Here is a 13,008-nt window from a genome sequence, read left to right on the forward strand (position 1 = left end):
TGTGCATTTGCTGCCCCTGTCTGTGCTCGCCTTTGACCCTCCATTTTGTGTTGTTTTTCCCTGGACCGCCCCTCCTCCCGCCACCGCCTCCCAGCTGCTGCCCCTCCCACCCACGATTTGTAGCCTTCCTCGCTCCCGAGCTCTCTGTGACCGCCTGGACCCTCCTTCAGTCCGGTTGCTCCCCCACGCTCCTGCTGACCTGCACGCTGGTATCGTTGTATCTCCTGCTCTCAGTTCCTGAACCCAGCATCACTGCAGCTCTCTGCTCGCCTAGCGCTGCACTGACGCATTTATTTATTTCATTAATAGCGCTGCACTGTCGCATTTATTTATTTAATTAGTAGCGCTGCACTGTGGCATTCATTTATTTAATTAGGAGCGCGACCTCGCTGAGGCAGTAACTTTAATTTGCGCTACACTAAGGCTGGTTGGTGCGTTTAAGGCTCTTTATCCTGCACACTCTGTGCATTTGCTGCCCCTGTCTGTGCTCGCCTTTGACCCTCCATTTTGTGTTTTCCCCTGGACCGCCCCTCCTCCCGCCACCGCCTCCCAGCTGCTGCCCCTCCCACGCTCCGCCCCCTCCACCATCCATTTATGACCAATGACCTAACGTGCAGCGTCCACGCGCAGCGTTCGCGCCCCAGTCGCGCCGAAGGTGCGCCAAAGGTAAGCCCGTCTACGCCCGTCCGCGCCTGGACCGTGCCCAGCGCCAGACCCCCTGGTTCCCGCAATGCCCAGCCCACTCGCATCTCTTACGATGCCACCACCCTCCTAGCCCTCAACCCCGGCCGTTCCCCCAACTGCGTCCAAGCCGCTCCTGGACACACCCATTGACCCTTCTCATGCAACTCCTGCAAATTCGACGGCACCAAAACCAACTCCTCATCCACCAACACCAATCGGAGACCTGACACCAACCACCTAAAATGCATCCTACTCAACACCCGCTCGGTCCACAGACACGCCATCGACCTCTGGAATCTACTAGACACCATCTCACCGGACGTCGCCTTCCTAACAGAAACATGGATGAATGCCTCTTCAGCCCCAGACATCACCATTGCCATCCCGGAAGGATACAAGATCATCCGTAAGGACCGCATCAAGTAAACAGGAGGAGGCATCGCTATCGTCCATAAGAACTCCATCCGCATCTCAACCAGCTCAGACGTCGACCTTGCCAACGCCGAACACCTCCACTTCCAGATCCACACCGACCCCAAGACCACACTCAGAGGCACCCTCCTCTACCGGCCACCAGGCCCCCGTGCACAATTCAGTGACGACATCACTGACTTTATCACCCACACGCCCTCCCTTCAGAGGACTACATTCTTTTGGGAAACCTCAATTTTCACCTGGAAAAAAACAACGACAGCAGCGCCACCACCCTTCTGGACAATCTTGCCAACCTCGGACTCAAACAAATTGTCACTACCCCCACCCACGTTGCAGGTCACACACTCGACCCCATCTTCACCTCCAGCAAACATGTCTCATTCAGTCACACCACAGCTCTTCATTGGACGGACCACAGCTGCGTTCACTTTACCCACAAGAAGACCACAATCCACAACCATCCTCAACCCACCCTGCGAAGAAACTGGAACAAAATCACCATCGACCAGATCTCCTCATCGCTTCTTCAAAACCCCCCCGCCCACTCCTCAGACCCCGACCAAGCAGCCATCCACTTCACCCAATGGCTATCCAACAGCGCCGACATCCTAGCACCGTTGAAAAAACGTCAAAGCAAACTAGGCAACAAAAACGCCTCCTGGTTCAATGATGATCTTAAGAAATCCAAGAAACTCTGTCGCTCCCTCGAGAAGGCCTGGAAAAAAGACCCAAACACCAGCACCAGGGACGCCTTCAAAAACGCCACCCGCTTACACCACCAACTAATCCGGTCTGCCAAGAAAGCCGCATTCAAAAACCGACTAGATAACAACGCCCACAACAGCAAAGAATTATTCATCATCGTCAAAGATTTTACCAACCCATCTGCCAACTCCAACGACATCACCCCCTCCCAAGCCCTCTGCGACTCCCTAGCTTCCTTCTTCCACAACAAAATCGCAGACATCCACAACAGCTTCGACAACCGACCCGTAGACCAACCCACCGAACCTCCTGCAGAACCATCACCCCCCTTGAACATCCTTAACGACTGGAACCCGATCTCCACTGAGGACACCATCCGCCTGATGAACTCCATCCACTCAGGATCCCCAACTGACCCATGCCCTCACCACATCTTCAACAAAGCAGATTCCATCATAGCACCACACCTCCGAGATGTCATCAACTGCTCCCTTAGCTCCGCCACCTTCCCGGAAAGCTGAAAACACGCAGAACTCAGCGCCCTTCTGAAAAAACCCACAGCTGACCCCACCGAACTCAAAAACTACTGCCCCATCTCGCTTCTTCCATTCCCGGCCAAAGTCATCGAGAAAGCTGTCAACAACCAGCTCGCCACCTTCCTCGAAACCAACAAATCCCTCGACCCCTCACAGTCCGGCTTCCGAGCTAAACACAGCACTGAGACCGCACTTATCGCAGCAACAGACGACATTCAAACTCTACTGGACAATGGAGACACAGTCGCCCTCATCCTCCTCGACCTCTCTGCTGCATTCGACACAGTCTGTCATAGCACCCTTCTACAGCGCCTCAGAAACGTCGGAATCCAAGGAAAAGCACTGGAATGGATCACCTCGTTCCTCACCGGAAGAACCCAGAGAGTCCGCCTCCCACCATTCAAGTCAGAGGCCACTGAAGTCATTCTGCGGCGTACCACAAGGATCCTCACTCAGCCCCACCCTCTTCAACGTATACATGAGCCCCCTTGCGGCCATCGCTCGCCAACACAATCTCAACATCATCTCCTACGCTGACGACACTCAACTGATCCTCTCACTCACCAAAGACCCTAACACCGCCAAAACCTACTTACACGAAGGAATGAAAGAAGTAGCCGAGTGGATGAAGCACAGCCGTCTGAAACTGAACTCAGACAAAACAGAAGTCCTCATCTTAGGCACCTCCCCATCCGCCTGGGATGACTCTTGGTGGCCAGAAGCCCTTGGAAAAGCACTCATCCCAACGGACCACGCACGGAACCTGGGCGTCATCCTGGACTCCTCACTCTCGATGACCAGACAGACATCATCTTGCTTCAACATTCTTCGCATGCTCAAAAAAACATTTCGCTGGATTCCCACCGAAACTAGAAAAACGGTCACCCACGCACTGGTCACGAGCCGCCTGGACTACGGAAACACCCTATACGCAGGTACCACCGCAAAACTCCAGAAAAAACTCCAACGCATTCAGAACGCTTCAGCCAGGCTCATACTAGACATCCCGCGTAAAGAACACATCTCTGGTCACCTGAAAAACCTCCACTGGCTCCCCGTAAATAAGAGGATTACTTTCCGCCTCCTAACCCACGCACACAAAGCACTTTACGAACTTGGACCCGAATGCCTCAACACACGACTGTCCTTCTACACCCCCTCCCGTCAGCTACGATCCTCCAACCAAGCCCTTGCCACTGTACCTCGCATCAACAAAACCACCATGGGAGGTAGATCCTTCTCCTACCTCGCAGCTAAAACCTGGAACTCACTTCCCACTCACCTTCGCCTTACTCAGAACCACCTAGCATTCAGAAAGCAACTTAAAACTTGGATATTCGACAAGTAATTCCCCACCCTTCCTCAAGCGCCTTGAGACCCTATGGGTATGTAGCGCGCTATATAAATTTCTTGACTTGACTTGACTTGACAGCAGCTGATCGCGAAGGCAAAGCGAGCAACTGCTGATCTCGTGCCTGGGCGAACAGCTGCTGCCAATCTCCATGTTGATCGTCTGGCTCGAGCTTCCATGCGAAGCTCGAACTGGAGAAGTGTTCTGAGGAAAGGCCCCTTGCAACGTGCTGACGCTGCACAGCTGCAGCCAAGGCGCTCGCCTCTAACATGTTTCATACAAGCTCTGAGGGGAACCGAAGCTCTGAAGCATTTCGCCCTGTTTTCGGGCGCGTGGGGCACACTGAAAAGGCCTAAGCAGTGTAAAGGAAGGACTGCTACTGGAGCGGGGAGGAGAGCGGGATCGGGGAAGGATTCCCGAGCGCTCGCGATGATTCCTTCGTTTTTTAGGAGAAAATTGGGAGCACCTGAAAGTAAAAGGTTATTAAGGCACAAGAAAACACGTTGATAATGGGTAATTAAAGTGCGCTCATAATGAAAAATAGGAGGAAGAGCTCCAACAGTAACAAGGGGGAAAAAAGGGCGAGGTGAGATCTCCGTAAATTGGATATCAGTATGGAAGTAGGGGGTGAGGGAAGTGGGGGGGAAGCCCACTAACAATAGGGTGAAAGGATATTAATAAGATAGGGGATAATTAAAAAGATAAGTGTTAATGTAAAAGGGTTGAACTTATCTGCTCAGAGCAGCTTTTAAAAGAGGCAAATTGTTGGTGGCTCATGCCTGTTGTATACTTGTAGTGTTCTATTCTGGAACCCTTTACTTTGTGATGTATGCGGCTGCTTGGAGACTGCATTAAAAGAATATGCATAATGTAGCCTCCATTCTTGTAATGAAATTGTTTGCACTTCTTAAAACACAACATTCACTGATAAAAGGGGGACTTGGGGCCTCCAACTACAATGTTATTATGCAGCAGCACAATTGCAGTGGCTGCTCCTTTGGCTAGGCACTGCACCTTGTGTGGACAGGCTTGATGTTCAGTGCATGCTTAAGGGAGAACATGCTAATACCGGTCTATCAAAGCCTCGCTGTACTGTGTTAAAGAGAGCCACCAGAAGTGAGTAGCCCATAAATCCTGGCATAGATACACCAACAAAGGTGGCCCACATGCTAAGTATTCTCCATTGCTTATGTACCTAGGGAAACAGCCATTACAACACGGCTGTTTCCCTGCATACCATTACAATGCAAGCGTTACCATGCATGCTTTGTAACAACGGATAGTCATTACTACGCATTGCTTTTATCATGCATGTCTTTACAACGAATTTTGTTGTAAAGGTACATGTGATAAAACCACATACCTTTTAAAACGAATATAGGCAGTCCACGTCATTGTGAGGAAACCGGGGCTCTTCTGTTTCCTCACAACAATGACCCCCCCAGCCCGGATGACCGGAAGGAATCAAGAACCGCGAGGAGAGCGAGGTAAGGGGGATTGGGCTTGGGGTGGGGTTACTTTTGTAGGGTAAAAGTTGGCCAGTTGGGGTGGTGTGTGTTTGTCGTGCAGGATACTGTTTTAAGGTTTAGGGTGGGGTCGTGCAGGGTAGTGTTTTAGGGTAGGGAGAAGACTGGGGGTCAGGGGAGGGTCATGCAGGGTAGTGGTTTAGGGTAGGGTTGGGGTCGTGCAGGGTAGTGTTTTAGGGTAGGGAGAGATCTGGGGGTTGGGGAAGGGTCACGCAGGGGTGGTCTTTAGATTAGGTGAAGGATTGGGGGTTCATGCAGGGGTGTTGATTTAGGGTTTAGGGTAGAGAAAGGATTAGGGGCTGGGGGACGGTCGTGCAGGTGTACTAAATAAGGGTTTAGGGCTGGGTAGTGTAACTTACCTTAGATACGTTTACCAAGAGTATACCTTTACCACGCAAGCCTTTGCGTTGTAATGGCATGCGTGGTTAAGGCATATTCATGGTTAAAGTATGCGTTGTAAAGGTAGAGCGTGGTGAATTACTACGCTTAGTAATACCCGCGTTGTAAAGGAGTTTGCTCTGAGACCTTACACCCTCACTTTTTCGATCAATATACACTGTAAATTTGCAATGCAAACCTTCATCTCGCTGCTTAACAAGTAAATGCAATTGGAAGAGTGCTATTTAAAGACTCTTAAATGTGCCATTATCCACTACATCGAATTCTTCACCTTGCTGGTGAGATATCGCTATAGATCTGTCACCACAACACTTTTTGTTCATGGGCAGTACCCCACATAACTTTTTTTTTTTTGCATAGTTTTATATAGCGCGAACGTGACCCGAATCGGGTATCAGAGCGCTTTACATAGCACCAGTTACGTTATATGAGGACACACACTCATTTTGTTTTTGTTAGGCACTGGGAGATTAAGTGATTTGCCCAGAATCACAGGATGTTCAGCGTCATTGCCGAGACTCGAAGCCAGTTCCCCAGATTCGAAGTCGACCGCCCTAGCCGTTAGGCCAACTCCTCTCCCCAACTTATCATTATTTGTTGTAAAGCCAATAAAGAGATACAGCAAACAAAAAAGTCGGTTATTGGCACTCTTCGTAGAGCAGAACTATAGAACAATTTAAATATAAAACCTCCGTCTACAGCACAAGATATATTTTTTGATGACGATTTGTAATATTTCCTCAAGCAATCCCAAATGAAGCTGTTATGTAAGTCGTTTTGGTGAAAAGTATAATACATGTTGTGGCAATCAGATCTGCTATTTTGTGGGTTAGGTTTTAAGAGATTGGACATGCTAAAACCTACCAATAAACGAAACAAGAAGACTTGCTAAACAAAAAAGAAATATTCTGTCTCGAGTTCTTAGGCGTCCTATTGTAAACAGTTGCTGATAGAGTTCCTTTTGCTTGCTAAACAGTCACTTGGTTTAATTAAAAATAGATGTTGGCATAACATTATTTGCCATCAATTAATCTCTATTTTTGACAGTTTCTTGGGTTTGTAAAACTGATATGCTTTTGTAGAATGTCTGGATTAATTCCTTTTACCCATTGAGATCTGTGTTTGATTTCATATGGACACCTTTCCTTCTCTCTTTACCGTAATGGGATGTTGGCAATTCAAAATAATCCTGTGCGCTAATCATTATGTGGTCGACAAAATGCACCTTCTTCTTTCTGATCCTTTACACCTCCTCTTGAGTAAATAAAAAGTCAAAACAAAATATTCGAGGCACATGAGCTGCAGATTACATACTGTGCATAGATCGCCACCTAGTTTTGGGCCTGTATGTTTGCAGTTGTTTTTTGTCCTGAAAAGTCTTTGGAAGTCACGAGATAGGTGACTCCTCCTTTGGACAATAGTGCGCATGGGCATCGGCTCCATCCTTAGATATTTTTTTCCGACATTGGTCTCGGATGTGTTTCCTGCACTCTGGTTTAGAACCGATTTTCCTTTGGCAGCCAATCCTCACCCAGTTCGATAGTATCGTCTCTATCGCGCTTCTCATCGACGCGACTCTTCACGACTTCGAAGTCTTTGATTCCGGTTGTTGGTGAAGGCCTTCGGGCCTACCTGGGCCTTACTCTCTGGCTCATGGAAAGGATGCCATTTAAGAAGTGTCCTCAATGTTGGTCGAAGTTTCCCCACACTGATCTACATGAGGTGTGCAACCTTTGCCTCTCACCGGATGACAAGTCCAGAGACTGTTCTGCTTGTGCCTCCTTCCGCTCCAAGAAGATGATTCGGGACGACGAGCTCGAAGAACCATGGCTCGGTCGTCTACTTCGATCCCGGACAACATTTTCCAAGAGGGCATCGATGTGCCAGAGCAGGAGCAACAACATTGCGTTGACAGCGCCTCCGAAGACTCAGACGTCGAGGACATCACTCCGACACAGAGGGTAGTAAGTACACACGTAAGTCGACACCCCGACCCTTCCTCGACACCCTCCAAAAAGGCTTTGGTCACACCCCTCTGGCCCGGGTGCACACCGAGAGACTGCTTCCCATGCCCCGCTTTCGGGCTCGGCAAAGAAGCGTACTAAGCCTTCAGGAGACTCGGGCTCGAGTCAGCCTACCCCCGGTGCCGGCACACACCTACCGGCACCGAAAAAGAAGCCATTTTCCACCTCCACGCCAGCTGCTTCCACATATAAGCACTCGGCGCCGAAGACTGGCACCGGCTCCTCGTCACCAAAACCACACTCTGAGCCGAGCAAGAAATTGCCACCGTAAGCACCCCACTCCCATGCTTCGGAGCCGAAAAAACCTCTGGAGCCAAAAAAAGCTTCGGAGCCGAAAAAAAACACACGGCCCATCGGACAAAGACGTTACAAAAGAACATGTTTCTAAACCAAAAGATGCTACCGGTCCGGTGCCAAAAAAGCCTACGGAACCAAAAACCTCAGCACCGAAGGATCTACCTCCCACAGAGGAACTATTCCATCCAGATCCTTCACAAAAGACTCTGGTTAAAGATCCCAAAACTGGTCGCTTGACTCTTAGTTATAAAATACGACCATTAGAGACGCCTGCACTGGCTCCTCATCCTAAGAAGAAGGACATTGTGACTTCTCCTCTAAGAATTCCTTCTCCTCCTCCTCTTCCTCCACCTCCCTTGCCACATCACTTCCCTACACCATCTCCTACTCCATTAGAAGATGATGATGACGGAGATAACACCTCTGATGACACAGGGGATTTTGCAGATAATGAGCCACTAGATAACCCTAGTCCTCCTGGTTCACCTGACCCTTGGGATGATTATTGTAGCCCAGACATCCCTAACATCCCACAAGTTGACCTATACCCCTCCAGTCCTTCCCCACCAGAGGACACTATGGGATTTAACCAACTTGTCCATAGAGCTGTCCAATATCATGGAGTTGACCTACATACTGACCCAGTAGACGAAGACTTCCTTATGGACACCTTTGATACAACACAAAGGTCCACCTCAATTTTACCGATGCTTAAAGGGGTTATTAAGAATGCGCCAGAGGTCTTCAAAGATCCAGTTAGGGCTCGAATCTTCAACCCCTGAATTCAAAAGAAGTATAAGGCTGCCCCCTCAGACCCAGCCTGCATTAAAGGGCCTGCACCACTAGACTCCCTTGTAGTCTCCAATGCACGCAAAAGAGCCAATTCCCAAACATCAGACGAGGCTCCCCCACCAGATAAAGAGTCTAAACTCCTAGATGCCTCAGGCAAGCGAACGGAGTCACAGGCAGCAAACATTTGACGTATTGCTAATACTCAGGCATTGTTAGCAAGGTACGACAGGGCACTTTATTACTAGTTAGAATCCATACTGCAGCACCTTACTGACAAGTAGAAGAATAGGGCCAATGAACTACGAGAGGGTAAAACCACCACCAATACCTCTATTCGTTGTGCCTTAGATGCAGCAGATACCATTCAAGGGCAATTAATACCAGTGTCCTTTTGTGTAGGGATGCCTTGCTACGCATTTCAGGTTTCAAACCTGAAGTACATACTCATCAACCCTTCGAGCAACACTTATTTGGGCCTAATGTGGACGTATCCCTTGAAAAAATGAAAAAGGATGCGGAGACCGCTAAATCTATGGGAGCCTTGCAGTCGCAAGCTCCCAGGCGTTCTTTTCGTCGCTCATCTTATAGAAGCACCCCTAGAGGCTACTCTTCAGTCCCTCTACTTCTTACAAAGCCCCTACTCAATCCACCTACAATAGGGGCTACCAAAGAGGGGGTTACAGGGGCAACAACAATAAAGGAAGAGACAAAATGAACAACTCCCGCTCTGCCTCCACCCCTCCCCAATGACTTTCCTCCACTTCCCCTACCACATTACACTCCAGTTGGGGGAAGACTACAACAATTTCGTCCTGTTTGGACCAACATCACATCAGACAGGTGGGTGCGACAAATAATTCAAGCAGGTTACTGTCTCGAACTAACCTCTACCCCCGCAACATGCCGCCCAAACAGCGTCCAATGTCACAAGAACATTTGCTACTGCTCAGGCTGGAGGTAATATCCCTACTACAAAAAAGTGCAATAGAACCAGTTCCACTGCATCAACAAAACAATGGAGTTTACTACCTGTACTTTCTTATCCCAAAAAAGGGCAGGCCCTCTAGACCTCAGACCACTAAACCTGTACATACAATCAGACCACTTCCACATGGTCACACTCCAACAGGTCCTTCCTCTCATTTTACAAAACAACTTCCTTGCCACTAAAGATCTCAAGGACGCCTATTTCCACATTCCCATTCACACAGCTCACAGAAAGTATCTCAGATTTGTAATGGACGGTCAGCACTATCAATTCAAGGTAGTCCCATTTGGAGTCACAACAGCACCAAGAGTGTTTACCAAGGGCCTAGCAGTAGTAGCAGCACACTTAAGAAGACAGCACATTCACGGGTTCCCATATCTCGACGACTGGCTCATAAAAGCCAGCTCATCAGTCAGTGTGTACAACACACACACCACCATCCAATTACTCCTCAACTTGGGGTTCACAGTAAACCACACCAAGTCCCACCTGCAACCGTCTTACGTACAACAATATCTTGGTGCCACAATAAACACTCAACAGCACTAGCTTATCCCTCTCCTGCCAGGATAACCAATATGCAAGCTTTTCTAACCAAATTCCAACCACAACACTCTCTTCCAGCTCGAGTGTTCATCCAGCACATAGGAATGATGGCCTGTTGCATATTCATAGTACCTCATGCAAGACTACAGATGAGTCCTCTTCAAGGGTGCTTAGCACTACAATGGAACCAGGCTCAAGGTCAATTAACAGACCTAGTGTTGGTAGACGGTCAAACTCACCGCTCTCTGCAATGGTGGAACACCAAAAACCTTTCCTAGAGCCAGTTCCTCAAATAGTTATGACGGCAGACGCATCGCTCTCCGGCTGGGGAGCCCACCTCCTGCAGCACACCATGCAGGGCAGGTGGACACCTCAACAAACGTTACTCCACATCAACCACCTGGAGTTACTAGCCATTTTTCTAGCCCTAAAATCATTCCAAAGCACATATCGGGGAAAGCTGTCTTAGTCCGCACAGACAACATGACAGCCATGTATTACATAAACTAACAAGGAGGGACACACTCTCTGCAACTCTCTGTTAGCGCAGCAGATATGGAGATGGGCTATACCTCTGAACATCTTCCTCTTAGCCCAACATGTTCCAGGAGTACAAAACACCATAGCCGATCTGTTAAGCCGTCAGACACAACAGATCCACGAGTGGGAACTTCATCCACAAGTTCTTCAACCGTTCTTACAGATGTGGGGACAACTTCAGATAGACTTCTTCGCCACCCACAAAAACGCCAAATGCCCTAGCTTCGCCGCCAGGTATCCACACCTGCTGTCCAAAGGCAATGCGATATGGATGAACTGGTTCGGCAAATTTACGTACAATTTTCCACCTCTTCCACTGCTTCCATTAGTGGTGCACAAACTTCAGCAACATTCCTTCACTCTCATTCTAATTGCTCCAACTTGGGCCAGACAACCGTGGTACACTACACTGCTGCAACTTTCTGTGGTACCGCACCAAAAGCTATTCCTGTCTCCACGCTTCCTAACCCAGAACCATGGAGAGATCAGACACCCGGACCCAGTTTCAGCTCAACCTAGCGATCTGGCTCCTGAGGTCCTAGAGTTTGGTTATCTTAACCTCCCTCCTGACTGTATGAACGTTATTAAAGAAGCTAGATGTCACACCACTAGAGCATGGTATGCAGCCACGTGGAAACGGTTTTTGATATACTGCCATATCAACGACCTCAATCCTCTAGATGTGTCCATTCAACACATCATAGGATACTTACTATACCTCCAAAGCGGTAACTTAGCGTACACATCTATTAGACTGTATCTTGTTGCCATTGCAGCATACCTACAAAATAGACCACATCTATCACTTTTTAGAGTACCTGCTATAAAAGCTTTTATGGAGGGTCTCAAAAGAATAATTCCTCCCAGAGCACCACCTTCACCGGTGTGGAATATAAACAGTTTTCTCACACGGTTAATGGGACCTCCGTTTGATCCTTTACATAAATGCGAACTGCAATTCTTAACTTGGAAAGTTGCTTTCCTAGTAGCTATTACTTCTCTAAGAAGAGTTAGTGAGCTGCAAGCATTGACCATTCAAGAACCTTTTCTGCAAATGCATCATAATAAGGTTGTTCTCCATACCAATCCTAAAGTCCTTCCAAAAGTCATTTCCCCCTTCCATCTCAGTCAATCTGTAGAGCTACCCGTATTCTTCTTGTTGCCACAAACATTTGCAGAAAGAGCGCTTCATACCTTAGATGTCAAAAGAGCATTGCTTTACTACATTAAAAGAACACAACCCTTTCGTAAAACTAAACAGCTTTTTGTATCTTTCTCACCACCACACAAAGGCAACCGCATATCAAAATCTGGGATAGCTAGGTGGATTGTCAAATGTATACAGATTTGCTACCACAAAGCTAAACGTATGTTATCTCTTCCTCCTGAAGCCCATTCTACTAGAAAGATAGGGGCTTCAATGGCATTTTTAGGGAACATTCCCTTAGATGACCTCTGCAAAGCAGCTACATGGTCTGCACTGCACACATTCAAAAAACACTATTGTGTAGAAGTGCAAACTAAACAACAAGCTACTGTGGGCCAGGCCATACTGTTCCAAACTACTGCAACAGATACGGATGGTCGCCGCTAAGAGTGGGTACTGCTATATAATCTTTGCACAGTGTGTAATCTGCAGCTCATATGCCCTGAACGGAAACTGCTACTTACCAGTATGCATCTGTTCTTGGCATGTAGAGCTGCAGAGTTGCACACGCCCACCCGCCTCCCCGGCTACCTTAATCTGTTCCAGTATTATCTTAATTGGATACAGCTTACATGAGCATCCTTCCTGTTTCTTACAAAACTCCATCATTTCCCTGCTGGTGAAAAAGAATCTAAGGATGGAGCCGATGTCCATGCGCACTATTGTCCAAAGGAGGAGTCGACTATCTCATTACTTCCAAAGACTTTTCAGGACAAAAAACTACTGTAAACATCTGGGCCCAACACTAGGTGGCGATCTATGCACAGTGTGTAACTCTGCAGGTCTACATGCCAAGAACAGATGCATACTGGTAGGTAGCATTTTCCTATTGGATTCTGCTATATACAACAAAAGAAAGATGTTTGAACTTTATGTAGAAGTATGAACAAAATTCACTTATGCTTTACTCGTTTAAGGTGGAAAATGTTAAGAATATTTTTTTTAATAGTTTATAGGCTGAGTTTTGTTAATGCATTT

General features: G+C 48.0%; 1 protein-coding gene across 2 annotated transcripts in view; it reads left to right on the forward strand.

The window, feature by feature from the left end:
- Positions 1–13,008, forward strand: part of LOC147722897 (TGF-beta receptor type-1-like) — a 1,593,949-nt gene that overhangs the window by 296,902 nt on the left and 1,284,039 nt on the right. The gene's annotated exons all lie outside the window — the stretch shown is intronic.

This window comes from Lissotriton vulgaris, chromosome 4_1, assembly GCF_964263255.1.
Source record: "Lissotriton vulgaris chromosome 4_1, aLisVul1.2, whole genome shotgun sequence".
NCBI classification, from domain to species: Eukaryota; Metazoa; Chordata; class Amphibia; order Caudata; family Salamandridae; genus Lissotriton; species Lissotriton vulgaris.